Source organism: Gopherus evgoodei, chromosome 10, assembly GCF_007399415.2.
Source record: "Gopherus evgoodei ecotype Sinaloan lineage chromosome 10, rGopEvg1_v1.p, whole genome shotgun sequence".
Classification (NCBI taxonomy): Eukaryota; Metazoa; Chordata; order Testudines; family Testudinidae; genus Gopherus; species Gopherus evgoodei.
In genome coordinates this window covers 44,612,639-44,640,595 of record NC_044331.1, presented here as the reverse complement: position 1 = coordinate 44,640,595, position 27,957 = coordinate 44,612,639, and the positions used below count along the sequence as shown (strand labels likewise).

Below are 27,957 nucleotides of genomic sequence, written 5' to 3'. Positions count from 1 at the left end.
GTGATAATCTAGACATGCTGATACCAGAGCACTAAGGTTTACAAAATGAAAATGAAGTTGACTGCTTTCAATTTCTGGCAAGTGACTGGATTACCTATCAAGAGGCAATACCAACCATACACTCAGAGAAGAGGAGATATTTTGTGATGGATGCGTAAGTTTTTAGGCTCCCTATTGCTTATGTAACCAATATTGAGTTCCCAACTTGATTGGATCTCATGAAAAGAGTCTAAATGTGGGTCAGCAGGAAAACAATTATGTTGGTTTCAGAATTACTTGAACTGGTTTGCTTGCAGCCAAAAAATTGTAAAAGATTTTTACACTTCAAACCAGCTTGATTATTACATTTCAAGCCAGTCTTTGTTTCTAAAGCAATTGTCTTGTGTACAATACATATACCACAAACTGACATTAATGATGCATGTAGAAATCTTAGAAAGGAAACTAGGCAAGGAGTCTTCTGCTAAAGAAAGCAAGTTTGTTTCAGATGTTTTACAATGATTTGGAGTAGTGTTTGTCTTTAAATGCGTCTTCAAGAACGTAAAAAGAATCCTTAGTTTTTCTAGAACACTGACTGTTTTGTTTGAAACTGCCAAAAGCTACAAACTAAGATCAAATTTTTTCCCTAAAAGTATACAGTATAGCTCAGTTCACACAAGCTTCCTTGTAACTGCTAGTTTATGCTCTCTCTTCTGTGAAACAAACCTTTATGTCTCCACAGTGGAAAAAACCACTGGTATACATCCTTTTCAAGATGTATGTAGCCAATTAAATTGTAAAATAATATCTGTTTGAAAGTTTGGCTCAAAGAAGCAATACATTCTTAAAATGGGGTCAGTGCCAAAAAAGGTCACCTTACACTTTAGGGTCACCAAGACCATTCAGTTTTGGAATCTGGCATTTTGTTTCTAATTTAAATTAAAAACCAGAGGTTGGAAGGATTAAATATTATGCATATTACATATGCACACAGCTCTTGCTCAAAGGTAAAACAAACTTAGATGCAAAAACAATAATTCAGGAGTTTGTTGTGATTTTACAAGTTATTCAGAAAGAGGCACAGAAATGACAGCTAGATTGGGCTTTGTAACTTTTCTTCCCCAAAACACTTCTTAAATCTTACAGCTTCAAACCTAAGAATGCTGCTTGCCATGTCTCAGGAACTATCAACATTAGCTGCTGTCACCTTCATAATTATATATTCATAAAGTCTACCAAACAAGTTCAAATTTCAGTCATTCATGCTTAATCTTTGCTGATCTTATACCTGGAGCAAATCAAGGCTCAGTCATTTCAATACTATTAGTCTATTAAACTTTAAAATCAATATAGAAGTTTTTTTCTGAGCTAAATCTGCAGAAAGTTGTATGACATTTTAAAATCAAAGGTTTTACATATTGTAATTCAGAATTATTTCCTTATTTTAATTCATGAGTTTCCTATATATTAGAAATGTAGATGAACAGTGTTACACTATTTTAACTAAGCTAAAAGTTAATGGATATTGCAAGTGTGGTTATTTGTTCAGCTGTTTGCATGTGTTCTCCCTGTCTGCCGCCCCAGTTCTGTGCAGACAGACAGTACGGCAAATCTCAAGCGAACCAGTCAATGACCACAAGATCTGTTAAGGTACGAAGGCACCAGGCCCGGTTTATTGTTAACAAAGCATGGTAACAGCACCTGACAGACTTTACGAGGATACTAAGACGTGTGTTCACGACAATGGACGTAGTTCAGTGAGTGGTGGGACTTTCCATTCCCCCCTTGAATGGACCAAGACACTTTGTCAAAGATACCTCTTTATACCCTGATACAAACAAGTTATGTACTGCCCCTCTGACTTAGTTACTGCCCCCTGACGTGGCTAGTTATTACTCATCTTCTTCTACATGCTGGCTTGATGAAAACATTTTTATTGATTACATTGTTATTCTGACCTTATCTGTGTTCCTGTTATCCTTTGGGACTGTTTTTGTACCATTCTTGATATTAGGATATTTTGGTGCCACTGTTCTGGAATGTATTTGCATGAGTACTTTGTACCTAGTACTTCTTAGGAATGTGTGTTTTTGCAATATTAGCCCTGTTTTTGCCAGATTCTGTGAACTTGCAAGCAAGCAGAGCATGACGTTTGCTTACAGCCTGACTTTCGCTAACTTTGCTTTATATTAGCAAAGCTTGCTTAATATTTTAGCTCAGGACTCATACCAGGCCTTTTATACAAGGGCTTATATTTTAGGCTTTCTTCCTACTACAGCAAGCACTATTAATCTTTCAAAACACTCATGATAAAGCTATTCACCACAATTAGTGTTTTCATAACAACCGTTCCTTATAAAATTTGTCCAACCATATTCATCTTATTTTCTTCCAAATTTGCAAAAAAAGAAGAAATCCATTAGTCTTCTCATATGCATGTGATGTTTTAAATTCACTGATGGCTTACTAACTCAACATTTTACATTATAAAAGGGTTAGAAAAATCAAGCTTTGAACAATGCCACTCTAAGTAGAGTATCAGATATTGACAGGAATAATGCAGATGTCACTTTATATATACAAAGTTATATGGTTGGACTAATATATTTAAAAGGTACAGTAGATGATATCAAAATAATCCTTATAGTTATTCTACTATAACCAAGTAATTCTAAAAGCATTACATTTATTAATTTAATATTAGTCATCTGTTCAAGTGCTCACTTCCTCTTCACAATTCACCAGATTGATCCCTGTAGCCATGGTAATGCAATCTCCTACCCATTTTTCCTTAGTTGAGAAATGCCCCACTTGGTGAAATCCTAGGGTAGCCAACTTTCTAATGGTACAAAACCGAACACCCTTGCCCTATCCCCTGCCAAGCCCCTTCCCTGAAGTCCCGCCCCCCACCCACTCCATTCCCCCTCCCTCCGTCGCTAGCTCTCCCCTACCCTCACTTACTTTCATTAGACTGGGGCAGAAGATTTGGGTGCAGGAGGGGGGTTAAAGCTCCAGCTGGGGGTGTGGGCTCTGGGGTGGAGCCAGGGATGAAGAGTTTGGGGTGCAGGATGAAACTCCAGTCTGGAGCCAAGGGGTTTGGAATGCATGAGTGGGCTCAGGGCTCGGGCAGGGGGTTGGGGTGTGGACTCCAGCTGGGGGTGGGGCAGAAGATGAGGGGTTTGGGGTGTAGATGGGGTTGCAGGGTACAGGCTCCGGGAAAGAGAGTCTGGGTGCTGGAAGGACTCAGGGCTGGGGGAGGGTGTTGGGGTGTGCGAGGGGGTGCATTATCCAGGAGAGGATTCTGACATGGGGTCAGGGGTTGGAGTGCAGGAGGGGGTTCAGGCTCCAGCTAGGCAGCGCTTACCTCAGGTGGCTCCTGGTCGGCAGAGCAATGGGGATAAGGCAGGCTCCCTGCCTGCCCTGACTCTGTGCAGCTCCTGGAAGCAGCTGGCACATCCAGCTCCACGCCTGCAGGTGCAACCAGGCAGCTCCCAGCCCACAGGCCCTGCCCCCAACAGCTCCCATTAGACACAGTTTCTGGCCAATAGGAGCTGCAGAGCTGATGCTCGGGGCAGGGGCAGCACACAGAGCTTCCTTGATCGCCACTGCACCTAGGAGCCGTATATGCTGGCCACTTCCATGAGCCGCAGTGAGCTTGCCTTAGCTGGGCTGCACCACCGATCAGACTTTTAATGGCCCTGTCGGCGGTGCTGTCCCTTTTCAACTAAGCATTCCAGTCAAAAACCAGACACCCAGCAACCCTATGTAGTCCAGGGAAATATACGGAAGCGAATATGATTTGCTATTTCAGCAAATTTATTCTCAGTTGATATAGTCCAAGTTTCTTAAAGTACTCAATTCACACAACAAGCATTTAATGTTTATATTGCCTATATTAACCTAATGCACTTAACTTACGGACCCAGAACATTTTGAAGAGAAAAGCACAGAGAAAAAGCATATAGCCGCAACACACAGCCTACAGCAGACATAGCTCCTCTGGCTGCTCCACAGAAACATGCAATATTTAAAAAATGTTTTAAGACTAATATTTTAACTCTTCAGCCTTACACATTATAGAAAGCGAATTTTCAGACTAATGCATGTAGCTTTAGTTTAAATTTCACTCGCCCTGACATATTTGTCAAATGCCCTTCTGTTGCTCTCCCTGGGGAATTGAATTTATTCTCTTCCTAATGTGTGTTTTGTTTTCCAAGATACAGAACTCAATGTTTGTTTATATTAATGTATATATTTACATAGCCGCTTCTTCCCTACAAATACATTTCCAGTAGCATTGATTAAAAGCAGAAATGTGCAGTCTCGAAACACTGCTATGACAGAATTTTTTTTAGCTATGTCTTTGATATCATGCCACATCTGAAGTAATATTTTTTGATTTCTTATGCATTTCCAAATTTAAACCTTTCAGAACTGAACATAGCTATAACCAAGTAATTTAGATGCAAATATTAGCCAAAAACTGAGATTACAAGGTATTGGGGGTGCTGGTGGAGAAGAGAAGTAAATCACTTCAGGTATACAGTAATTCGTTGTAATCCAGGCCCTCAGTGTTCAGGTTTACCAAAAGAAAATCAATTTCTCGGGCAAATAAAACTGCATAAATTTAGCTTCCTTCTATTAGAACTTCATAACAGCAGTGCACTATATCATGTGTAAATTACTTCTTCTCATCCTAAGGAAAAAAAATCTGCTCAGCTACAACCACTTCTGTTCCGATACACAGGACTATTACAGCTCTTCTCCAATCAGAGTCCAAACCTTACTGCTACTGATGGCTAACAGCTTTCACCAGTCCCCTACTGAGGGCCTCAAACATTCCTCTGCTCTGTCAGGCAATGAAAATATCAGCACCAGGATTAGAGCAACCCTCTGAAGCGAAAACTTGTTCAGTAACATACAAAACAAAAAGTAAAAAACCCGGGTGCTTTTTTGGGTACACCACACTTATTTGTCACTCCAAATTACAATCATCCAAATCTGTTTGAAAATTAACTCACCATAAATAGACTCAATAACCAACAAAAATAAAAGTAGACCTGAGAAATGTGTGTGTTTATAAATACCTTATTGGCCATTAAAAGGCACTGATCAAATTAACTAAGGTATAGAAAAGAGTACTCTCAAAATGAAGGGTTTTATGCTAAAATTTACGAGGGAAAGAAAAGCGCACCCCAAAAAAATAGCACAACAGGATTTTTCTTGCCATTTCTGATCTCACTACACCCCTGAACACCAATTCACTGTTACTCCTATTCAACTTCATACCAGGGAGTGGTGAAGAGCTGACCAGAAGCATCCAAATAGGGAACAGTACAAAAAAACAAAACAAAACAAAAAAAAACCACACATCTACTCCCCACCACACACACACACACACACACACACACACACACACACACACACACACACACAAAATGGAAATTCTAATTTTTTAAAAACAAGAAAGGGGGACAAGAGACACTTGAGAGGATCTGTAAGCACTCAAAATTTAAAAATATCTTTGGGAAAGAAGAAGATGGAAAATAATAAGGCAGGTAACAGGCCTTGTATTATAATACACAATACATTCAGAAGTATTTCTTGGACAACTTGACAAATGTAAAAATCACTACAATGGCCAAATCACCACCACTATATATTTTTTTAAATAATTCTATCACATCTTCCAGCCTAGACTTTAGGCTGTTTTCTCAGACAACAGGCAAGTCAGAAATTCCAAGTATCAGTTCTTTTTTTTTGCCAAACATCTTAAATAAGAACATAATTTAAAGGGGGTTCATTTCTACAAGTAGGTGAGAAGGACCGTGGCTGCAGCTCTTTCATAATTAGAATACGATTATTAGATTGTAAAAAAACACATTCAAGGATGCATGAAAAGCTAATTACTGTCATCACTGTTAAATGAAAATAGTAAGAATTCCATCCTAAAATTTTAAGTTTTCTTAAAAATCAACTCCTTCGAAACCTGAATATTAACACTTAGGCCCTGATCCTGCATCTAACCTGAAGGTGGACACATCAACATCAGTGCAGAAGCTCATCTTCAATAGGACTTCATGCAAGCTCAGCAGTCTGCCTCTGAAGAGTCAGCTGCAGCACTGGGGCATTAAGATATCAAATGTATGTTTCTGTAGATTTATATGGCTAAATGTTGCTTCTGTAGAATATATATCAATCAATCAGTTTATATTTGTGCATAATACCTAATAAACATCTTACAACTACTTTATATGACAAACAGTTAGAAAGTGATTTAGCCACTGAATAAGAGCAAGGTGTAGATGACTTTTTATGCAAATATATTTAAAAACATTACAACCATGATGAAAATCCAAAGACCAGAAATGCAGATACGAAGGCACATTATTGTATCTATTCAAATACATATTTTATACATTTATGTCTTCCCTTGCTTTGTGTTAACATTATGCATTTTGTGTACTATTTTTCTTTCATAGAATCATAGAATATCAGGGTTGGAAGGGACCTCAGGTGGTTATCTAGTCCAAAACCCTGCTCAAGACAGGACCAATTCCCAGCTAGATCATCCCAGCCAGGGCTCTGTAAAGCCTGACCTTGAAAACCTCTAAGGAAGGAGATCCCACCACCTCCCTAGGTAACCCATTCCAGTGTTTCACCACCCTTCTAATGAAAAAGTTTTTCCTAATATCCAACCTAAACCTCCCACTCTGCAACTTGAGACCATTGCTTCTTGTTCTGTCAGCTGGTACCACTGAGAATAGTCTAGACCCATTCTTTTTGGAACCCCTTTTCAGGTAGTTAAAAGCAGTTATCAAATCCCCCCTCATTCTTCTCTTCTGCAGACTAAACAATCCCAGTTCCCTCAGCCTCTCCTCATAAGTCATGTGCTCCAGCCCCTTAATCATTTTTGTTGCCCTTCACTGGACTCTTTCCAATTTTTCCACATCCTTCTTGTAGTGTGGGGCCCAAAACTGGACACACTACTCCAGATGAGGCCTCATCAATGTCGAATAGAGGGAAATGATCACATCCCTCGACCTGCAGGCAATGCCCCTACTTACATAGCCCAAAATGCTGTTAGCCAAAAGGGCACACTGTTGACTCATATCCAGCTTCTCGTCCACTGTAACCCCTAGGTCCTTCTCTGCAGAACTGCTTCCTAGCCATTCGGTCCCTAGTCTGTAACAGTGAATGGGATTCTTCCAGCCTAAATGCAGGACTCTGCACTTGTCCTTGTTGAACCTCATCAGGTTTCTTTTGGCCCAATCCTCTAATTTGTCTAGGTCCCTCTGTATTCTTTACCTTTAAAAAAGATAAAATATATATGTTGTTGAGTCTCTCAAGGTTAAACAACATTAAAATTTTGATCACTAGTAACTACTACAGATGCAAGAAGTAATAAATGGTACTAGAGAGATACCAGTCTGAAAATAGAGGTTTATGATAAAAATACTGGCATGCATTTTAAATGCACCACTAGAACACTAATTTTCCTATTTTTATTTTAAATTGTTTATTTTAAATTGAAGATACTCAATACAAGGATTATTTTTCACATTTCAAAAACGAAGCCGTTTTAATTTATTTTATATTTCTAACAAATGATTATGCAGTTTCAGAAAGTGTGGTTATGCATTATATTAGAATGACCTATGGAATAAAACCATTTTTCCAACTCTTAGGACCTGTTGCTTTAGGAACCATAAAGCTTGATTTAAAATGATTGTTCTAGTGGCTAGAGCAGTTCTTTAAGTTCTCCATGCAACCGAGGGTCTCTTGTTTTCCTTTACTAACTAAATCCAACAGGGTCAAATAGTGATGCCAAGAAAAGCTTTAATTAGTTTCTAATCATAAATTAGGGCCTTTTTAAAATAGTAGATTATTAGAAACAGAGACTGTTTAAAGGGCCAGAAGCACTTGGAAATGGAAATACAAAATTAACCCAACTCTACAAATACAGCTGTGTTTACAGACAAAAACTATCATACATTTGACTGCAGTTCATGATATAAATGGAATTATTCAAAGGTGACCTATTCCTCCCTCCACTCCACAATCCACAATTCTAATTTCTTTAAATGTAACAGAGAAAGAAATGATTCTCTGCACAACTCAGTGTATATAGCACTTCACAGACAAAGTAAAGGACAAATTCCCTGGCCACAACATCTTACAATCTCAGTCAAGTGACATAAACCAAGATGCTTTGTAAGAAATCCTTATGGAGCTTTTCAAAATCCCTAGATCACTGTGCATACTCTGAAACCCAATGCTTAACTAAATGCTAACAATTGTTTAGTCTTCACTTGGGACAGAGAATTAATCTGATATTAGGGAAGGAAGAGGGAAAAGTACAGAAAGAAAAGGGAAATTAATTTTTCATTCATATCTTATGCATCGCATCCAATAAGAGACTTCCATAATATTAGTATATTAGCATATTGTAGTAAAATGAGGCCCCGAAACATAAACCCTTGTAACAGAGGCCCGGTATGAGACCTAAGGCCTGAACTAAAGTAATGGTCAAGACTTTGTTAACATAAAGCAAAGTTAAACTGTAAGCCAGGGGCAGGTCCTGCTCACAGAAGCTAAGAAGAAAGCCGATGTTGCACATATACACATATCTAAAAGGTACTAAGCACTAGTAAGATAAACATGTGCCAGGATGGCACCAGAACATTCCCGTACTAAGACGTTCCACATAGATAATAAGGAACATGCAGACCCATCCTAAAGACAGGGTCAAAAGGATAATACAATGGATAGAGTTGTTTTATTTGAACTAACATGTCCAAGGTGAGAGGCGGCACCCTAACATGTAGAGGGGTTGTACTTCTCTTGTACATGTAGAGGGGTTGTCAGGAGTGATGCATAACTTGTTTGTACCTGTGTATAAGAATGAACCCGAGGAGTTGTCTTGGTCTGGCCTAGGGGGCAGTGGAGAATCCCACCACTAACTGAGCTGGTCTATTGTCAGGGAGCACATATTTGTAGTATGTCCTGTAAGGGAAACCATTAGTGTGCTTCATTTAACAATAAACCGGGCCAGGTGCCTTCGGAGTCTGTGGTCATTGGGGAGGTTCTCTCATGGTCTGCTGGGTCAGCTATCTGTAGAGCCAGGTCAGCACACACAGGGAAAACACACACACACACACACACACACACACACACACGACTTATCATTGAACAGAGCAGAGCACCATATCACTGACATCTGACAACAGATATTAAGTTGATAATCAGATATAAACTCTAGATCACAGGTCCCCCCAAACCTGTGCATAGCATTGACCTCTTAAACCTGTCTTACAGACATCACCACCACTTCCTCTTCATGAGCATCCATGCCAGCTATCACCACCGTTTACTTTCCTTATTAGCTAAAATGCATTGCATGACAAAGTATCTTAATCTGATTGATCTTAAAACAATGTTACATATGACCAGGCAGCGCTCCACATACCACCGCTTGAGAACAGCTACTACACCGTAAATCTTTGTAAGCAGATTATTTGAGTAAAATCCTGGTTCTTTGAAATCAATGTGAATTCAGAGAATATTCAATATTCAGAGAACCTAGTTCTAGGAAAGAAATCTTCCTGACTTTCAGGCAAACTGTCTGTATAGATCACCTGTATAAGAAAACAGCAAACAAAAGCAATTCCCAGGATGACAACTGCAGAATACTACAAGACAGACTGGAGGAGGTCCCTTTCAAAAACAAGCATCTGATCATTTTCAAGAGAACAAAGCTAATTGGCAATAACTGTATACTCTCACTGAATATACAAGACAATACCACTTTACCACGCCACAGTACCTTTGGTAGCAGTTAAAAAAAATATTTAAAAAAAACCACACACACACAAACACACAGGGAGAGGTAAGTCATCCCCCTCATGCTACTGGAAACAGAGGGTATAAGAGATCCGCCCTAACCATCCCTCAGCTCCTTTCAGTTTCCACAAAACCACACTTATAAAGTTTGCCATACAGGGAGCAGCATAGTCTAGTCTAATCTTGTTCTCTACCCACTAGAAATCAGATTCTATACCCAACTCTGACACTGTTTCTCTGTGACATTTTGGTCACGTTACTTTACCTGTGGTTCAGTTTCCCCAACTGTAAAACTGAGATAATAACCGTACAATTATGATTAAGATAGTTTAATGTATGCTTCTCAGATTAGCTGCAACTGAATTTTAAAAAAAGATTGTTTGTTTTTCTAACACTCCCCAACTAGGTCATCACTAGGCCTCCAGTCCACAAAACAGAAGTGCTAGAACACAAGTGAGTGAGAGATGTTGGGAAGGAGCAGCAGGATAACAGGGGGAGCTGGGAGGAAGATTGGGGCAGTAGGGTAGCCAGGGGAGATTCAGAAGAGCAGGGGTTGACTCTCTGCAGAGCCCATACTGTCCCCCTCCAGCCTGTGACTGACTCCTGCTCCCTGCACTGGGAGGATCCACTGTCCAAGCAGCTCTTCTACCCATCTCCTGACATAGCCCATGCTGTCCTGACCGCAACACCACCAGCTTCCTCTATGCTGACCCACCACCAAGCACCCACTGTTGGCTCAGAGGATACTATGCAGTTGGAGTTGGAAAAGAAGCTGTCTGACCCAGGATTGACAGAAATACTGGAATGGCATTCTGGCTCCCCATCAAAAAAAATTGCTGTAATGGCATTCACGAGCATTCTGGCATGATTTGAGTGCTAAGTGTCAATACAAGATTGAGTTAAGTTTGCTTGGGTGCCTTACACGTGTGTTTGGATTTCTTTTAGAACCTGAAAATACATTGAGTTGAAATTTAATTCTGAATTTCCTTGGTTTGTAATGATTGTTGCAAATATTTTTTTTAAAGTGTAATGTTTTCAACCCACAAATTACTAGAGTCAGTCTAACTTCAATAGCTGGAAAGATGCTAGAAGCAGCTATCAATCTAAGAATCTAAAGGAGAATAGGATTATATAGAGACTAGCCAACATGGATGTGTCAAGAAAAAATCAAGCCAAAACTACTTAATTTTATTCTTTGACAAGGTAACTGGCCTAGTGGATAGGGAGAAGTAGTAGATGTGACATATCTTGATTTTAATAAGGTTTTTGACACAGTCCTAACATGACATTCTCATATGCAAACTGGGGAAATGTGGGCTAAATGAAATTACTATAAGGTGGTTGCACAACTGATTGAAAAATCCATACTCAAAAGACTAAATATCAATGGTTTGCTGTCAAAAAGCAGATGTACCGAATGGCGTCCCACAGGGGTCAGTCCTAGGTCTGGTACTATTGAATATTTTTATGAATTACTTGGATAATGGAGTGGAGAGTATGGTTATAAAACTTGCAGATCACACCAAACTGGGAGGGATTGCAAGCACTTTGGAGGACAGGATTAGAATTCAAAATAAACTTGATAAATTGAAGAATTGGACTGAAATCAACAAAATGAAAAACAAGAAGAAGCAAGTGCAAAGTAGTTAATCTAGGAAGGAAAAAATCAAACACACAACTAAAAAATGGGAAATAACTGGCTAGATGGTAGTACTGTTGAAAAGGATCTGGGGGTTACAGTTGTTCACAAATTAAATAGGATTCAATAATACTATGCAGTTGTAAAAAAAGCTAATATTCTTGGGAGTACTAACAGCAATGCTATATGTAAGATATAGACAGTAACGGTCTTATATGCTTGGGAGGCCTCAGCTAGAATACGGTGTCCTATTCTGGGTGCCACACTTAAAAAAAGATGTGGACAAATTGGAGAGAGTCCCAAGGAGTGTAACAAAAAATTATAAATAGGTTTAGAAAACCCGATGTACACGGAAAAGTTAAAAAACTGGACATGTTTAGTCTTGAGAAAAGAGGACTCGGTGGGACCAGATAGCAGTCTTCAATATGTGAGGAGCTTTTATAAAGAAGACTGTGATCAATAGTTCTCCATGTCCACTGAAGGGAGGACAAGAAGCAATTAGCTTAATCTGCAGCAAAGACGATTTAGATTAGATATTAGGAAAACTTTTTAAATATAATGGTAGTTAACGTCTGGAATATAATTCCAAGGAACGTTAATAAATCTCCAGTGATGGGGATTCTATAAGAACAGTTTAGACAAATGTCTGTCAGGGATGGTCTAGGTTTACTTGGTGCTGCCTCAGCACTGGTGCTGGACTGACTTCTCAAGGTCCCTTCTAGCCCTACATTTTTAAGTTTCTATACTTCGAACATTATCTACAAGGTAAGGTAATTTCTACCACCTTGGATTTTCCTTTTTAATGTTTTTTTAAAATACATGAACATTAGTCAAGAAATCCAAACAGAATGCTATCATGCAACACCTCTAATGAGCTAAAGTCATTAAACAACCTTAAATCATTTTTATTTTAAATTTAAGGCCAAATAGACCAGTTCACTCAGGTTGTTTTGTACTACTAAAGAGCAGCAGAAAGCATCTAAAGCAGGCTGGAGCATCTGGCCATTAATTTCCTAGCATGTGGCCAAAGAACTTTTAAGAGAAGCAACATCTGAGGGCCAAATAATCTACCAATGACAACTCTTGATACATGTGCAGTTCCCTTCCCCCCCCCCCCCGGCACACACACACACACACACCTCTCACTGTGCCACTGATTCATTTCAACCATGCAAATCAGCTGGAATCTAAGGGTGATCTCACAATGGCCCCACTGAGCTTGAGCTATTGATATGGCCTTGTAAATTAATCTATAACAGCAGTTCTCAAATAGTTCATGGTGACCCCATTTTAATGGGATCACCAGAGCTGACATAAGACTTGCTGGGATCCGAGGTCAAAGCAAAAGCCCAAGCCCCACTGCCCTGGTAGTGTTGGGCCTGGGGCAACGGGGCTTGGCCTTCCCCTACCCTGCCCAGGGCAATGGGGCTCGAGCGGGTCAGGCTTCAGTCCCCGTTCCTGGGCTCATGTAGTAATTTTTTTTGTCAAAAGGGGCTTGCGATGCAATGAAATTTGAGAGTCCCTGATCTATAACAACAATTAGATACAATCATTAAACTCTGGTGGCAATGCTGCTACATTGTTATTGTGTACCCCATGAGCACATTTCTGCGGAAACTAAAGCAGCAAACTGAATTGATATATGCTTGATACCAGCTACAGTGGTATGGGAGCAGTATTCATAGGTTCTTTGTTTTCCATTCTTTAACTCAAGCTTGAGGGGCTGTCAGCTGCAAAGTGCTTAGTAATAGAGAATCTTGTGGCCTGTCACAAGGTTGACACTATTTGTCTCCAAAAAATGCATCTAGATTCCTTTCTTGCCAGTAGGTTGACAATCAGAGGCTATGACATTGTTAGCTACAGTCTTCATGGGAAATATGACAGAGCCGTAGATGTGAAATCTGATAGATCAGCAGTTCTCAACAAGGAGTCTGGGGCCCCCTGCAAGCAGGTTTCAGGGGGTCCACCAAGCAGGGCTGGCATTAGACTCACTGGGGCCAAGGGCAGAAAGCTGAAGCCCCGCCGGCACAGGCTTGATGCCCGCAACCCTGAGACCCACCATCCGGGTCTGCAGCCTAAGCCTGGGCAACTTAGCTTTGCAGGATCTCCTGTGATGTGGGGCCCCAGGAAATTGCCTTGCCTGCTACTCCCTTGCGCCAGACCTGACTTTTATTTGCAGCAAAACAGTGGTGGCACAGGTGTAGAGTTTTTAATAGCAAGTTGGGAGGGCCTTGAAGAAAAAAACGGAGAACCCCTGTGATAGATGATATAGAGGCTTTGCCAACTACTTCATCTCACTGTGACTATGTTAGAGTCAGTTAGTTTAAAGCTGAAAGTGATGATAAACCTCCTGATGAAACCTGGAAGACCCCACTTTTACCAACACTTCAACAACCATCCACACTGAGAACTTCAGTAGCCACCCACACTTCATGGGACTACAAAGAATTTGAGAAAAACGGACTGCATCTCAGACTGGGCCTCTACAAATTATCTATATCTCTTGCATAACCCTAAGAAGCCAGCCACCTTTTTTTGTCACATGATGGAAGCAGGGCTATTCTTCTGACCTCAGCTGGATCACCTCAGCACAGGTCTAACCATTACCAGCCTCCTGCAGAGTTCTTGGAAACTTCCCTCAAAACCAGCACTGTCGAAAAATACTCAGAGGTGACCAATGAGTATATACTATGCATACCACATGATACCTCTGTAGAAGAGGTTTATATTTATTTTCATCTTCAAAGCAGTCAAATCCATCACACATTGCTATCAAGTCTTACATACCTTGCCTACATGAGGAATGCGCATAACTTCTGAAGCAGTATGAAGAATCTAGTGACTCAGATTGCAAACCACCTCACTCACAACCTCATTGCACATCACAGGGAACACAGAGATGAAATTATATCAGATAGGGACATAAGAAGGTCTAGAATGAAAATGTGGTCTCTCATAAGGAAGCTTGGAGCAGCAGAGAATCTACCATCCGTATATCAGTGTAAAATATCCATCAACAGCATTGCCACGTACCTAACTAACATGGCAAAAACCAACAGAGATTAGCCCTTTGAGGAATCAGTAAATAGGAATGGTGCAGATACAGACTGGCTCCACCTTCGAATGAGGAAGACATTCCAGCCTTTCTTCAATGACGAAATGGAGGAAGCACTAAGTTGCATGAAAGCATAAAAAGCAGATGGCCTTGACAAGGATTTCACCAAAAATACTACTATACTTTATTCTGGTAAGAGAAGCATAAAATGGACTGTAAATTTTCATATCCTGTGTCATTTAAGAGGACAAGACACATAAGATATGGAGGAAAGCTTGGGTGACAGCTATATCAAAAACAGGAAAAGACCACTCCCTTCTACCATCCGATTTCACTTCTGAGCGGTGCTTACAAACTTTTGGAAAGACTAATTCTGCAAAGAATCATACCCACAGTAGAGCATTCTGAGTGATGACCAGGCAGACTTCAGATCTATTAGGAGCACTTGCGATCACATCTTTGTTCTTACCACATATGCAGAAAATGGTTTTCAACAGGAGTAGACAGCGGCTATGTCTCTTGACTTGACAGCAGAATATGATACATCTGGAATACTGGCCTGCTGGTCACAATGGCAAAGATGTTACCTTGATGGATCACATGATTACAAAAATTTAAAACAGATAAACTGCAAGCAATGCTAGGAAATAAACTGAGCACATGGCTGACCCAGAAGAACTGACTGCCTCAGGGGTATGCTTGCTCCAACTTTTTTTTTCTTAAAACATATTTGCAAATTATCTGCCTGCAACAATTTCAAGACATTCATGTATGCAGATGACAGATCTCAAAAAGATTGAGGACACCTGAACACACATGGCAGCCATTAGTGGCTACTGCAAGAAATGGAGACTTAAGCCAAGCAGTGTCGCGAAGGCAAGTGTTATCATTCTCCTACTTGAGTCACAGCACTGCTCTACAGAGATGCTTAGTTTTGCAGTTTTCAAAATGTAGATTTGTGTCTCTAGAGATAAAGTGCTTGTTAACTGCAAAAATGTTTTAAATAAATAAATATATAGAGATGAGAAATAACAGATCGCAACTCTATTGCCCTTCTGCAAATTTGTGTACACAGAGTCAATCGCTTACCTCTCTCAAAGTGAAAGTTTCAAAAAGTTCAATGAATAGAAGATTGTTGGAGGTGAAACAGATCTGGACAAGGCAAAGAAGTGTGGAGATAAATGTAGACAAGAGGAACAGGCAGTAGAAACAAAAGTGAAACTATTTGAGCAGCATATTGCAGAAGTCTTCAGGTCTTTCTGAGTGTAGCTTTCATTGATTTGACATCTACCATCCCATTCTCTCACTAGAAGGGAAAATCTGTAATGGCAACAAGCCACAAAAGAGACCCGGTTTGGGAATATTTTAATGAAGTTCCTCTACCTGTGGGTAAGGCAGGCACGCATGCAAAATGCAAACAGTCCAACAAAAAAATGCAAGGCCTGGTTGCCCAAATGAAACAACACCATGAGAAGCGTTTCTTCTCAGGAGGAAGCTGCATTAAAGAGGATGAAAGGAACATATCTGAACATGCAGGATCTTCATGTTGGTAAACTTTTTTATTTCATACTTTTCTTAAGGACTGCCTCAGTATTAGTGAATGCAATGAGTAATACTAAATGACCACTATGGTAATAATAATTAAATAACTGCACTGACTTATTTTGTTTAGGAGAATCCATCTTCAACATACAGGATTCTGAAGACTATCCACCTTCAAGATCACCACCATTTTCTATAGTTTCACAGTTATCTGCCAATGACAGTGTTTCAGTCACATCATGTATGTCATGTAACCACAGTATACAACCGGTATCAAAAGGAAAAAAAAATCTCCGTCATCCAGAAACAACCATAGATAAATTTGTGATAAGAACCAGCAGATTACAAAAAGAGGTAACTCATGGGGAAAATTGCCCAGCTTGTTTATGCAACAAAAACTCTCCTTTCCATATGATTGAGAACCCACACTTCACTAACATGGTTCAGTCATTAAGACCAGGATACAGTCCACCCAACAGAACAGATGTCGCAGGCAAATTCCTGGATATGAAAGCGTCTGAAAGAGCATAAAAAGGAAATTGAGCAGTGTGCAAAAGGTGTAGAGGGTGAAGTTGTTAACCTGAGTCTTGATGGGTGGAGCAATGTCCACAATGATCTTGTTCTATGTGCTTGTGTGACAACAGAAGAAGGGAATGGCTTCCTTACAGAAACAATTGATACATCAGGAAAAGCGCACACAGCAGAATACTTACGAGAAGTAGCAGTAAAAGCTATAATAAACTATGGGAAAATATTCAAATGTCTAGTACGCAGCTTGGTCACAGACAATGATGCAATGTATCCAAGATGAGAAGAAATTATTTAGAAGAAAGTGAAGAGAGTCTCAAGCTAACAACATACGGTTGCAGTGCACATTTGATGCACCTCCTAGCCAAAGACTTCAGTGTTCCAGAAATAAAGGCTAATGTTGTTGAAATTGCAAAATACTTCTGTAACAACCACTTTGCAGCAGCTGCTCTGAGGAAAGTGGGAGGAACCAAGCTAACTCTCCCACAAGACACTGGATGGAGCTTAGTAGTGGACTGTTTTGAGCACTATATCAAGAACTGGCCTAACCGGATGACAGGTTTGTGAACAAAATCGTGAAAAAATAGATGGCACTATCACAGCCAGCCATTCTCAACACTGGGCATAAGAAAAAATGATGAACACATGCTGAGTACTCTGAAACCTATTTCTGTAGCCTTGAACAAAATGCAGAGAAATAGCTGTTTTATAGCTGATGCTGTTGAAATTTGGAAGGATCTGAGTGAGATCTTAAAAAGAGAAATATGCAATGACAGAGTTAAATTACAAGCATTAAAAAAACGAATGGGACAAGCACTATCTTCAGCTCATTTTCATGCAAATATTCTCAACACTCAGTACCAGGGTCAAACCGTAACTGCTGAAGAAGAGGAGTTAGCTATGACATGGACATCCAGCAATCATCCCTCCATAATGCCAACTATAATAAACTTCAGCACTTAAGGGTGACCCATTCAAGAAATATGATTGCTGATGATGTTTTAAAGAAAAATCACAGCAGTGAAGTGGTGGAAGCCACTTAAGCACATGGATTCAGAGACTGTTGAAATAATAATCTCACTTTTTACAGCAGTATCTTCTTCTGACAGTGTAGAAAGAATATTTTCTTCCTTTGGAATAACTCTTCCCAAACTGAGAAATCATTTGGGACCTGAAAAAGCAAGAAAGCTTGTTTTTCTTTCCCAGATTATGAACGAACAGGAAAATGAAGGTGAAGACTGAGTTAGCTGCAGAAGCAAATATTTTAAGTTTCTCGTGTTGACCTGCCTGACATAGTCAATTTAATTTTTGGTTTGTTTTGTTTTTTAAAAATATTTAATTTAACAACTATTTTAGTTAAAAACAATGTTAACAAAAACAAACCTGATTTTAAAAAACTTGAATGTTTAACTAAATTCAAACTCATATGCTTGTTTTGTTAAAACGTTATATGCTTGCTGTTGAAGAATAAAAATCAAGAGTACATAACGTTGTTGTTTTAGTTAAATAAAACAAATTTAAATGCCTGGTGATGTTCTCCTCCTAATACAGCATGGCAAGAAAATCCTCCAAGCATTAATGATTAACCTGTTGAATTGGAGATACTTCACCTCCCAGTGACTTCATAAATATCTGGTTATTTAATTTACCAAAAGGTAATTGAAGCAAACAATCATTCATTTTTCTAATATTGCTGTAAAACTAATCTGAAAAGTTTTCAAAATAAGTCACTTTAAAAATGTATAGCGTGTACCTTCTAAAAATGAAACCTACATCTATCTGAGTTGTGCAGAATTTGTATTAAGGTTATAACAACCAGCAAGAATGCACTTTTATATAGAAATCCATGATTAAATTGAGTCTTCCTGACAAGTGATTTAAATCTATTTCATTTAAATCAAATCCACCCTGCTTACCTAACTTGGTGGGTACCACCTCACCAAAGCAGCTTATAAGATTAAGAGTGGAAATGGCCTCCTAAGTAAGCTTGCAGACTCAGCTTGAGAAGCTAATACACACACCTCCCACAGCTTGGAGCTATTCAGTTGGAGAATACTGTGCTCTTGTGTGGTTAAATTCTTCGTATACAGAGTTCATGGATGTACAACTGAATCAAATGATATGAACAACAACAGGGGTTATGTGACCAACAAACACCAAGTAGCTAACAGTCCTCTCCAATATCCCACCTTCTAATACAAAGAAGCTTGGGGGGGGATTGCTCAGTGGTTTGAGCATTGGCCTGCTAAACCCAAGGTTGTGAGCTCAATCCTTGAGGGGGCCATTTAGAGAACTGAGGTAAAAATCTATCCGGGGATTGGTCCTACTTTGAACAGGGGATTGGACCAGAGGACCTCCTGAGGTCCCTTCCACCCTTGATATTCTATGACAAAATGCAAGAGATGCCACAACTTCTACTTTTCAAAGATATATGTGAAGCGTCTCATCGCTGACTCAGCAGCAGACAACCAATCATCGACCATTTCTCCAGCAAATGCTGCCACATTGTGCCAAGACAAATTGGAAAAAGCTGCTCCCTCTGTTGGAAACTCCTTCTTCATTACTCAGCTTGATGACAGGTTTCAGAGTAGCAGCCATGTTAGTCTGTATCCACAAAAAGAACAGGAGTACTTGTGGCACCTTAGAGACTAACAAATTTATTTGAGCATAAGCTTTTGTGGGCTATAGCCCACTTCATTAGATGCACAGAACGGAACACAGTGAGGAGATATATATACATACACAGAACATGAAACAGTGGGAGTTCCCCAACCAACTCTAAGAGGCTAATTAAATTAAGATGAGCTATTGTCAGGAGAAAAAAGCCTTTTGTAGTGATCATCAAGATAGTCCATATAAGACAGTTTGACAAGGTGTGAGGATACTTAACATGGGGAAATAGATTCAATGTGTGTAATGGCTCAGGCCTTGGCTACACTACAGAGTTGCAGCGCTGGTGAGGGGGTTACAGCGCTGCAACTTAGGATGTGGCCACACTTGCAAAGCATGGCCAGCGCTGCAACTCCCTGGTTGCAGCGCTGGCTGTACACCCGGTCGAGCCTCGGGTGTAGGGGATCCAGCGCTGGTCAGCAAGTGTGGACACCCACCAGCGTTTTTATTGACCTCCGTGGCATAAGGAGGTATCTCAGCATACCTTAGAAGCCTCTCTGGTAATCATGCACACTCCACTGCCCTGGGCTCAGCTGACCCCTCCTTTAAATGCCCCGGGAATTTTAAAAATCCCCTTCCTGTTTGCTCAGCCAGGTGTGGAGTGCAATCAATCATTCAATCAATCAGTGACCATGCCTTCACGCACCAAACGAGCCCCAGCATGGAGCAATGCAGAGCTGCAGGACCTCATAAGTGTTTGGGGTAAGGAGGCTGTGCAAGCACAGCTGCGCTCCAGAAGGAGAAATTATGATACCTATGGGCAGATATCGCAGTCCTTGATGAGAAGGGGCCATGAACGGGACGCCTTGCAGTGCAGGGTCAAAATAAAAGAGCTGAGGAGTGCTTATTGCAAAGCCCGTGAGGGAAATCGCCGCTCAGGAGCTGCCCCCACAACCTGCCGTTTTTACAAGGAGCTGGATGCCATACTTGGGTGTGACCCCCCTGCCAATCCGAGGACCACGATGGAGAGTTCACACCAGGGAGAAGTGGGGGAGGGTGTAGAGGAAGGCGACAGTGAGGCTACTGGCGTGGAGGGAGACACCCCGGAGTCCCAGAACACATGCAGCCAGGAGCTCTTCTCAAGCCAGGAGGAGGCTAGCCAGTCGCAGCAGCAGGAAGTTGATGGTGAGGAAGAAACTGAAGATCGTGCTCGGGGTAAGTAGATTTTTATGTTTTGGGAGAGGAGGGTTGTGGTTATGGCTGCCTGCCTGCATGCATGCCTAAACGTGGAATAGCCCATTGATTTGCTCTATCACGTCTCTGTAATCTGCCTCGGTAATCTCTTGAAAAGTTGCAGCCAGAGCGTTTGCAATTTGCTTTCTCAAATTGATCGGGAGAGCCACCGTGGTCCTTGTCCCGGTCAGGCTAACTCGTCCGATCCACTGTGCAGCGAGGGGTGGGGGGACTATGGCTGCACACAGGCAAGCTGCATAGGGGCCAGGGTGGAATCCACATTGCTGTAGAAGACCCTCCCTCTCTTCCCAGGTAACACGCAGCAGTGATATGTCTGGCAGTAGGAAACCCTGTTGAGAATTTAGGGATACTTGAGTGCAGGGCGCCAGGGTCGCGGTCCACCCCCCCCCCCCCAGTGCGCTCTGTTGTTATCCACCCCCCTACCCAGCACGTAGCTAGCCCCGCGGTGCCCTCCGGTCTCCCCTCCCCCTTCCCAGCAGGCAGCCATCCCCGCGGTGCGCTCCGGTCTCCCCTCCCCCTTCCCAGCAGGCAGCCATCCCCGCGGTGCGCTCCGGTGTTCCCCACCTCCCTCCCAGCAGGCAGCCAGCACAGCTGTGCGATATCCCCCCCTCAGCAGCAGGACAGCATGAACGCGGACCAAAACCCGCCCCCCGCCAGCAGCTCGCCACCTTCCTGTTCACTACTGTCCCCTGTGCAGGACACCAAACTACGTCCTGTACCCAGTGCAGATAAACCCCTGTGACCCATCAGTCAATTCCCCCTCCCAAGGGGAACTCGGTGGAAAAACACTCACCCCATTGCTCGCCATGACTTAGCTTCCCTGTCCTCTCTGTGTTATGTGAGGTATGTGAGATGGATGCTACCAAAAGTCTAAAAAGTCCTTCACTGTGTGATAATAAACAATGTAGCCTCTGTGTATTACATGGTTCTATCTTTCTTTTTTCTAGTGACCTTGACTAATGCAGCCGGATCACCGGCCTCACGTAGATTGCAGAACTTGAGAAGAAATCCCAGAAAATCAAAAGAGGAATTGATCAAATCAGTTATGATTCACTACAACAGAGAAAGTAGGAAGACACAGGAATGGAGAGAGAAAATGTTTGAATGGAGACAGAAAATACAGGAATGGAGGGAAACAGAAAGCAGGAGAAAGGAATTGGCTGCCAAAAAACCACAAAGCAGATGATAAGCCTCCTGGCTCGCCAAACTGAGTCTTTCAAGTCTCTCGCAGCCATGCAGGCAGATATGTACCGTGGTAACCCACAGCCCTCCCAAAGCCCTCTTCCTTGTTCCCCAGTATTTCCACAAAACCCCTTTCTTCAGCAGCCAGTTTCTTATTACCCCCAGCTGCCCCCAACACCTGTACAATCACCTACTAGCCCTGATAACTATAATTCTTATCCTGTGCACTCCACCCCCATTACCCAGCAGCATAGTAATCCTGAAGTGCAGCAGACATTGAACAGTAATCAAAATAGGACATATTCAAACCTGTGAATGTACAGTCCACCACCCTAACCCCCCTTGCCTTTTATGTACTGTATGTTGAATAAAGGATTTTATTTCTTTTTCACTACGTAATATTATTGCATTAAGTGGTAAATATTGTACCCCAAGGTAGAACAAAGCACAGCAAAGGCACCAAATATTACTGTTGGCTCTCAGCATCAAATTGCTCCCTTAAAGCATCCCTAATCCTTGAAGCCCTTTCCTGGGCCTCCCTAGTAGCCCTGCTCTCTGGCTGAGCAAATTCATCCTCTAGGCGTCAAACCTCGGAGGTCCATTCCTCACTGAATCTTTCACCCTTCCCTTCACAAATATTATGGAGGGTACAGCACGCGGATATAACACCGGTGATGCTGCTTTCTCCCAAATCTAGCTTCCCATAAAGACAACGCCAGCGGGCTTTCAAGCGGCCAAAAGCACACTCCACAGTCATTCTGCACCGGCTCAGCCTGTAGTTGAACCGGTCCTTGCTCCTGTCAAGCTTCCCTGTATACGATTTCATGAGCCATGGCATTAAGGGGTAAGCGGGGTCTCCAAGGATCACAGTGGGCATTTCGAAGTCTCCTACTGTGATCTTGCGGTCTGGGAAAAAAGTCCCGGCCCTCAGCCTCCTGAACAGGGAACTGTTCCGAAAGATGCGTGCATCGTGCACCTTTCCAGACCATCCTGAGTAAATGTCAGTGAAACGCCCACGGTGATCCACAAGCGCTTGCAGAACCACGGAGAAATACCCCTTGCGATTAACGTACTCTGATGCCAGGAGGGGTGGTGACAGAATAGGAATATGCGTCCCATCTATTGCCCCTCCACAGTTAGGGAAACCCATTTCTGCAAAGCCATCCACAATGTCCTGCACGTTCCCAAGAGTCACAGTTCTTCTTAGCAGGGTGCGATTAATGGCTGTGCAAACTTGCATCAGCACCATTCCAACAGTAGACTTTCCCACTCCAAACTGGTTCGCCACCGATCGGAAGCTGTCTGGAGTTGCCAGCTTCCAGACTGCAATAGCCACCTGCTTCTCCACTGGCAGGGCAGCTCTCAATCTCGTGTCCCTGCGCCGCTGGGTAGGGGCGAGCTCAGCACACAGTGACATGAAAGTGGCTTTTCTCATCCGAAAGTTCTGCAGCCACTGCTCGTCATCCCAGGATTGCAGGACGATGTGATCCCACCACTGAGTGCTGGTTTCCCGAGCCCAAAGGCACCGTTCCACGGTGCTGAGCACGTCTGTTACTGCCACAAGCAATTTAGTGTCTTCAGCGTCAGGCGATTCAATATCATTGTCTGATTCCTCACTGTCACTTTGCAGCTGAAGGAATAGCTCCACTGCCATGCATGATGTGCTGGCAACATTCATCAGCAAGGTCCTCAGCAGCTCAGGCTCCATTTATAACTAAAATCGCTGAAATAGCGCTGCAGAATCACAATGCCGCCAAACTGCTCGGAATGTGTAGCAAAGCACCACGGGGCGTTGGAACAGGAAGCGGAAAGACCCCCACACTTCCTTCCCCTTCCCACAAGCCACAGCGCCAAAATTGGACGAGGTGCTCTGTGGGATAGCTGCCCACAATGCACCACTCCCAACAGCGCTGCAAGTGCTGTAAATGTGGCCACACTGCAGCGCTGGTAGCTGTAAGTGTGGCCACACTGCAGCGCTGGCCCTACACAGCTGTAATTACCAGCGCTGCAAAACTGTAAGTGTAGCCATACCCTCAGCCATTCCCAGTCTTTATTTAAGCCTAAATTGATAGTATCTAGTTTGCATGTTAATTCAAGTTCAGCAGTTCCTCATTGGAGTCTGTTGCAACAGAAAAGCTTCAAAAACAGACTCCCAATGGCTGCAGTTAGTCATTCCTAGCTAATGGGAGCTGTGGGAAGCAGCAGACAGCACATCCCTGTGGCCCATGCCGCTTCCCACAGCGCCCATTGGCCGGGAACGGTGAACCATGGCCACTGGGTGTTGCAGGCAGCTATTCAAATATAAACCAACTGTCTGGTGGCCTGCCAGCAGATTGTCCTGATGGGCCACGTATGGCTCAGGGGCCGCAGGCTGCTCACCACTGATCTAAGCCCTTTTTTACTTATACATCTGTTTGATTTCCCTACTTTACATTTTAAACTTTTTTTCATATTTATGTTACCAATTGTGATTCATGAATAACTTAGTTACAAGAAAATTTCTTCAAAACTAGCCTATACAGAGGATTTAAGTTAGTAACTATATAAGAAGTTTGAAGACTGTGTTATTCCATTATTAAGATGGGACAAAACAGGACTGGCAAGTATTGTTTCTTAAACAGTCTTTTATGTGTTTTTCTTAAACTGAAACTGAAATACTTGGAAATTGACAGAAAGTTAATTTTGTTTTCAAAGAGTGTGATTTAAGAGTGGAGAATATATATGGTGTTCTTTGATCTTCAAAGATGTTGATACTCTGCTTAAAGTGCAAACCTGAACTCCGCCTTGATTATGGAGAAGAGACTAATGCCTGAACTACAAAGTCCTCACAGAGTGGAGAAATAGGATAGATTACTGCATATGTGGAGGTAATGTGGTCAGGTACCTTTAGTTATAGTTAATTAACAGACTTCTCTTACAAATTAATATCTATGAATGTCTCCATTGAATTAAATCTAGGCTGCAGTGATAGGTCTCAGAAGAACTGTAAAACACTACTTTGGGAAAACAGCACTCCAGTCTTTAGAACTCATACTGTTGTTCCCACCAGCATTATATAATTTCCATTGACTTGGATCAGAGCAAGCCCTAGCCACGTAGGATTTTCGAGGATCACAACGATGCCAGGATACAATCAGATCATTCTTTCACCGTGTTTGATGAAGGAAAAAAAAGTTCTTTTGTGCATCTTCAGAAAGCTTTATATTGGTTTACAAAGCTTCCAAAAATGAACTACTCCCAGGGTACATCTACACTACCCGCTGGATCGGCAGGTAGCAATAGATCAGTGATCGATTTATCGCGTGTAGAGTAGACACGATAAAGCAATCCCCGATCACTCTCCCATCAACTGCTGAACTCCAGCAGTGCGAGAGGCGGAAGCAAAGCTGACAGGGGAGCCGTGGCTGTCAATCCAATGCCGTGAGGACGCAAAGTAAGTAATTTCAATTCAATCTAAGATACGTCGACTCCAGCTACGCTATTGTCGTAGCTGAAGTTGCGTATCTTAGATCGATCCCAACCCACCCAGTCCCCCACCCCCAGTGTCGACCAGGCCAGATTGGGCTGAAAACCTTTTCGACTTCAGATCCAGCTTTTTTACATCCAGTGTCTTCAGGATGGACCCACAACTCCGATTTCAAATCCAAGGAGCTCTGTTTGGAGGAGGAGAGGTTACTCATCTTGTGCAGTAACTCCAATTTAGATGCCCGTGTACCCCTGTGCCTTTGAGCAGACATTTTTGGTAGCAGTGCCTGTTCTGCTCACACATGCAACCTACACATCCTCGTGCCCTGAACCAAGGTTACACATAGGGCTTAGTGGGCGAACTGCCCTCAGTTTCTTCTCTACCACAGAGATCACAAAGGCAGCTCTGATGTAGAGAGGAGGAGGAAGGAAGTGGAGCACCTACAGGGACACATCTTGAAGAACTCCAGTTATTGCACAAGGTAAATAACCTTTCCTCCAAGTAATATGTCCCTGTGGGTGCTCCCCTTTAAATGATTCCCTAGCAATAACACTTTAAGGAGGTGGGCGTTTCAGAAGAGAGTCCATCACTGAAGAAAGAATTGTGTTGACTAATGCTACATATGATCTTGCAACATGAATTAGGGCATAAAGGCCAGAAAACATTTGCACTGAGGATCATTTTGCAGCCCTGCAAATTTCAACAACTGGAATGTCACTGGAGTAGAGCTCCAGACAGACTGCTATCTAGTAGAGTGTGCAGTCACTCTTAGAAAAGGTGCAAGCTCAGCGAAAGCATAGTAGGCAATAACACAGATCCATTTAGATAGGCTCTGAGTGGAGACAGGCCTAAGGGAGAGTATCTGTAACGGAAAAAATATAGGGGTGTTCCTGAATGGCCTACTCCTGTCCAAGTAAAAGGTTAATTCTCTCTTAACACATAGCATATGAAAAGCAAACTCTTCTGTACATGGATGGGGCTTCATTGGGGGGAGGGAAGAGGAGGAGCAGAAGGTGAACAGTTGGGTTGACATGAAATCCAGAAGACAAGAATTTTTGATGAGATCTTAAAGATTACTTCGTTCTCCAAAGAAAAGGGAAGGGAAGGTCTGCCATTAAAGCTCCCATCTACCCAACCCTTCGAGCAAAACTGATGGGCACCAAGGCCATCTTCACAGATAGATATAGTGAACACAGTGTCAATGGCTCAAAGGGTCGTTTCACAAGATGGTCAAGAACCAGACTGAGATCCCAAAGTGCAGGGACTCTACTCTGAGGAAAAAGACTGATAAATCCTTCTAGGAATCTCACTGTGGTCAGATGAGCAAATACTGAGAAACCTTCTATTGGCACAAGAAAGCTGTTATTGTGCTAAACAAACCTTGAAGGAACTCATAGAAAGGCCTGAAAATTTTCAATTCCAACAAGTAATCCAAGATTGAGGAAAGAGACAAGTGAGTAGGAGAAAAATTGCACCGCTTATTCAAAAGGCTATATCTTCTCCATTTCTGAAGGTAAGTATGTCTAATAGATTTCTTTCTGCTATTTAACAGTATCTTTGTACTTCCGATGAACATGTTCTATTCCTGAGAACCACTGAGGAACAAAGCTTGTAGCTGCAGGATGTTCAGATTGGGGTGAAGCATCTGACCCCCCTCCTGAGACAACAGTCGACATTTCATAAAGACCCATCATGCAGGGCAAGAGATGAGTCTGATGAGACAAGGAAACCAAACTTGTCTTGGCCAAGTTGGTGCAATCAAAATGACTGGCTTGGCCCTGTCTGATCTTGATAAGGACCTTTAAGAGCAACAGAGTTGGAGGATATGCATAGAAAATCCCCTTTGTCCATGTAATGAAGAAAGCATCTCCTAGAGATTAGGGATTGAGCCTCACCCTAGAACAGAATTTTCTGCACTTTGTGTTGGCTTCCCCAGAAAAAAAAGTTCAACCTCTGAAAATACTCAAGATAGGAATATGTCGAGGACTCAAGAGTCCAACTACAGTTGTCTGCTCAGTTCACCCGCCATGGTGTTTTTTACACCTAGTAGGCAAGAAACCAACATGATTATCTGACTGATTATGCACTAATTCCAAAGCTTCATCATTTAAGTGCAGAGTGAGGAGAATGTGTGCTGACCTGCAAATTAATGTAATACATGCAAGCTATGTTGCCTGTCATGATCTTGACAGACCTGCTTTTGAGTAGGGGAAGAAAGTGGAGGCAAGCATTTCTGACTAACCTTAATTCTAACACACTGATGTGCAAACATTGCTCCCGTTACGACCATTTGCCTTAGACTGTGAGAGGACTCAGACATGCTCCCCATTCCAAGAGGGAAGCATTCAATTTTAATTGGACTGTAGGAGGATTCTGGTTCAACAGGATTTCTGCACACACTTTGGATTGACCCATCCACCAGGTGAGTGACTACAGGACCTGACTGAGTACAGATACTTGCTTGCTGGGTACATAAGCAGTCCTGAGACTCCCCTGGAGACATCAGAGATGCAACCTGATAGCTCCCATGTGTTCCAGAAGCTGCAGACATGTACTTTCTGGACTGCACTGCACAATTTGTATAAGATTCTGAAGCGCAAGAAACTTGTCTGTTCATTATTGAATCCAGAAGCGCTCTTTTAAGGAGAATTCATTGTTACAGGGTAAAGATATGCAGGCTTACCTAGACTTAGGATTAGTAAAGTTGTTGTTTGAACTGCCAACTATACACCCCTACCTCGATAGAACGCTGTCCTAGGGAGCCAAAAAAATCTTACCTCGTTATATCGAACTTGCTTTGATCCACCGGAGTGCACAGCCCCGCCCCACCCCAGAGCACTGCTTTACTGCGTTATATCT

At 42.1% G+C, this 27,957-nt stretch overlaps 1 protein-coding gene and 1 long non-coding RNA gene across 10 annotated transcripts in view; both read right to left on the bottom strand.

Moving 5' to 3' along the window:
- The window catches only part of NEO1 (neogenin 1), a 559,154-nt gene that overhangs the window by 508,150 nt on the left and 23,047 nt on the right, over window positions 1-27,957 (bottom strand). The window lies entirely within an intron of this gene.
- On the bottom strand, window positions 885-17,714 carry LOC115658572. The gene is made up of 3 exons (XR_004002341.1): window positions 17,557-17,714; window positions 16,452-16,456; window positions 885-894 (listed from the first exon to the last, which is right to left on the bottom strand). It is a non-coding gene; the product is annotated as an uncharacterized LOC115658572 (long non-coding RNA).